General features: G+C 34.1%; 1 long non-coding RNA gene across 1 annotated transcript in view; it reads left to right on the plus strand.

Moving 5' to 3' along the window:
• The first annotated feature begins 380 nt into the window (after positions 1-380).
• LOC136846524 (uncharacterized) overlaps positions 381-4,358 on the plus strand; it is a 5,089-nt gene continuing 1,111 nt past the window's right edge. The window contains exons 1-2 of the long non-coding RNA XR_010855430.1: positions 381-503; positions 3,892-3,997. This is a non-coding gene — a long non-coding RNA (uncharacterized lncRNA). The remainder of the gene's footprint in view (positions 504-3,891; positions 3,998-4,358) is intronic.

Raw genomic sequence — 4,358 nt, forward strand, 5'->3', positions numbered from 1 at the left:
TATAATCGTATATATATATATATATATATATATATATATATATATATATATATATATATATATATATATATATATATATATATATATATGTATATATATATATATATATGTATATATATATGTATGTATAATTTATATATATGTATAATTTATATTTTATATTTTTGTGTGTGTGTCTTCTTATATAAATAGAAATCTAAAAATCCAAAAACCCGAATTTCTAGTTAAGATAAGGAAAACAAATATTTTTATCCTCTTTTATAAATAGTGTATTTCAAAACTGAGATTTCTGTAAGAAAGCAAGATTTTTCCATCTAAGAATGCTTGATAGACTCTCTCCCTCTCTCTCTCTCTCTCAACTTCATTCATGGTTCCTATTTTCAGCATACGGTGGGAAAACTAGGTACGGTCGAATGCTATACTATTTCGTCAGCTATCCTGAAGATATTTGGTGGGCCACGACGGGATGTAGCAACAGTCAAGCCAAAGTGGCGACGCCTACAGTTAGTTTCTTTTGTTATTTACAGTTTTCATTTATTATAGCTCGCCCGTACACAAATGTTAGCCTGCCGGTCCTCATATTTTAGAGTAGCTGATGATAACTGATCATGAGGATCGATATCAGTGTATAATTATATATATATATATATATATATATATATATATATATATATATATATATATATATATATATATATATATATATATATATATATATACACATTTACACACACACACACATATATATATATATATATATATATATATATATATATATATATATATATATGTGTGTGTGTGTGTGTGTGTGTGTGTTTATGTGTAGAATCTACTGGTCACTTTTCACCAGATATATATGCATTGTAATAGCCACAATGCTCTTCTCGAACTCTTCGCGCTTTTTAAGATACGCTTGTCACTGCAAAGTCTTAAGATCCAAGCGCAAGAAATTGAATTGGTTGTGATGTCCGGCAGCGAGAAACGAACCCGCGTCATCATAATCACAAGGAGGTCTCGTGGTCAGATCGGCAACGTGACCTCTTTGTGATTATGATGATACGCGGTTCGTTTCCCGCTACTGGACACCACAACCACTTCAATTTCTTGCACTTGGGTCTTAAGACTTTGCAGTGACAAGCATATCCAAAGAAGCGCGAAGAATTCGAGAAGTTAAGAGGGTATTGTGGCTATTACAATTACATATATATATACATATATATATATATATATATATATATATATATATATATATATATATATGCATATATATGTATATATTTAAGCTACAAATGTCGTTTAAGATCCAATTCGCATTATTTCGGGAATATCACCGAAGGAGAACTATAAATGACAAATGATGCGGTATTTAAGTGACTCGAACACCCGACAGTACCCGTCAACGACTTCCAGTCGACGTTCCAGACCACTGGACTGTCAAAAGAGGTACAGGTTAATGAACACTCTACCTCAATTGGAAGTCGTTGATGGATACTGTCGGTGTTCTGGTCACTTAGGTACCAAATCATTTATCGCTTATAATTCCACTTCGGTGATATTTTGAAGTGGCGCGAATTGGATATTAAAAACGACATTTTAGCTTATTGTTTGTATATAAAATGTCACGTTGATGTGATAAAATTCATATATATATATATATATATATATATATATATATATATATATATATATATATATATATATATATATATGTATGTATATAAACATATATATATATTTATATTTATATATACATATAAAATGTATATATATATATATATATATATATATATATATATATATATATATGTTATAGTCAAACTGTGAAATCAGTCATTTCGTGAAATGACTGAAATTTCAGGCAGATAGTGAAATGCACTTAGGGACATTTGATCCCCAGGAGCTAGTACTAAAACACGGCGAAACAGTGAGTCACCTACACTGTTTCGCCGGGTTTAGTACTAGTCCCTGGGGGTCAAAATTTGCCGTGTTTAGTACTAGCTCCTGGGGATCAAATGTCCCTAAGAAATTTCAGCATTTCACGAAATGACTGATTTCACAGTGTTTGCTATCTGCTTGAAATTTCAGTCATTTCACGAAATGACTGATTTCAACAGTTTGACTTGTAACATATATATAAACATATATATAATATATATGTATATTTATATATATATATATATATATATATATATATATATATATATATATATATATATATATATATATATATATATATATATATATATATATATATATATATATATATATATATATATAAACTTTATATATATATATATACATAATTTCAGGGCATAGTTTTCTCTTATACAATTTTCGTAAAAGTTATTGCTTTAGGGCATCAGTGAGTTTCTTGCATGAATCTTCATAAAGTCGCTGTTTTTTCCGATTCTCAAGCGTCAGTTTTTGGTGACAAAAAACAATAAATCGAAGAGAGAAGTCTGCGTATTTTTCAACAGAAACTGACGCATGAGAATCTGAAAAGACTCCGACGTGAGAAGATTCCTGCAAGAAACTCATTGATGCCACTGAAGCAATTGCTTTTAACGAAAAAAAATTATATATATGTGTATGTATGTATGTATATATACTGTACATATATATATGTGTATATATATATTTTTTTTTCGTTAAAAGCAATTGCTTGAGTGGCATCAATGAGTTTCTTGCAGGAATTGTGTAGCCGAGGATAGAGCGAATTATATGTGATTCGGAGGCCACAGATATCCACAAGCTGAGCAGTTCACTAGTACCTCAGTCACCACACAAAAAACACTTATCTATATTCACAACTCTCCAAAAACTTGATCACCTTTTGCTAGTCACGGGGACTACCTATGGTTAAATTTTCTTTTAAAAAAATCCACATCAAAAACCGGTAAACAAGAAAAAATGAGAATATAATCTTTTCAATGACAGGGGCACTTTTAATTCCTGGAATTCACCTTTTCTGTCGGATATTCGATACTCATTCGTAGGAATACATCGAACCTGATTCAGGTGTCGTCACACCTGACATCATAAATATGGCATGACAACAATAATTTTAGAAGCATTCATAAAGCGGACCTCCACCGACAACATCTCGAGGTTGGAAATACATCCGTTTCCATTTGGAGAGACAATAAGCATTACCAGCAAACGGCTTTTTATCATTAGTCAAATCACCGCTTCCCTTCACCCACAACCCTTTCCTCACTATCCATGAGGTTGTTTGTACAAGCAGGGCTTTTGGTGGCATAAGGCCTACAAATGAAAATTCAGTATGAGAGAAAGAACGTACTGTGCTGGAAAGAAGTCTGAAACCAGGTCGCAAAGAAGTCAAGCAGTTGTTGCATGAGGAACATGCTTCGAATTAGGTTAAATCTCTGACATTGCTATTTTCCTCACCTCCCAAAAACCTACCCTTCGAGGTGCGTAGCGCCGTTGGTGCACGTCACGTGGTGCTCTGAGGGCATCACTAAAAGGTGTTTGCAACGTCCCTTCAGCCACTAGCTGCATCCTGTTTTTAGCCTTTTGCTTCACATCCATTTCCGCTTTCTTTCTTCAGTCTTGCTGTCCACCCTCTCTAGCTATTACTTCTTAGTGCAGCTTTTTGGTTTTCTCCCAGTTCCCCCTTTAGAACTTTGTACTTCATCTTCTTTATATTCTGGATCTGTCTATGTTGCTGTCCAACCCCTCCAATTCCCTCTTTTCATTGTCCTAAGCGGCGAATGGCCAAAAATGGCCCAGTGCTTGGCCTGGCAACCGAAATTTCATAAATCAGATCAACCCTCCAAAACCTCTTGAAGCTTAGATTTTGTGGAAGTTTGTCTTGTATTGCCTTTCTATAACGCTTCCAAAGTCAAACTTAACCATTAACTTTGTCTTCAGAATGCAGCTGAGAACGAATTCATCAAATCGCTGAGCCCCGAAAGAGACATCTGGATTGGCATAAGTCAGCTTCCAGATGATGGAGAATGGCTGAACCAAGTCACAGGTAAGTGAAATGCATTTGCATACTGTCAGTTGAAATGATTCTTGCATCGGTCTTCCAACGGGTTTTAACTTGGGAGGTCAAGATGGTCACGAGAGAGGGGGGAAAACACGATCTTCAGTATGCAAAGATGAGAAGCAACACAGTTTTACATGTTTGCAATTCAGTGGATGTTAATGTGTTGCTAAAGCACATAGATTAAGGGACTGTTCCTTGCAAAGACAGGGATGATCTTTGGTTTGTATAAAGGGTTGAAGTGTCTCATGAGCACCAGGGGCAAAGGATAGGTCTTTGCAATGTTGCGTAATGTCCTTAAGATAAAAATGCATGCATATGATCAGCACCTAAGGCCCTTCTTCACCCA

This window comes from Macrobrachium rosenbergii, chromosome 15 (genome assembly GCF_040412425.1).
Source record: "Macrobrachium rosenbergii isolate ZJJX-2024 chromosome 15, ASM4041242v1, whole genome shotgun sequence".
Taxonomy (NCBI): domain Eukaryota; kingdom Metazoa; phylum Arthropoda; class Malacostraca; order Decapoda; family Palaemonidae; genus Macrobrachium; species Macrobrachium rosenbergii.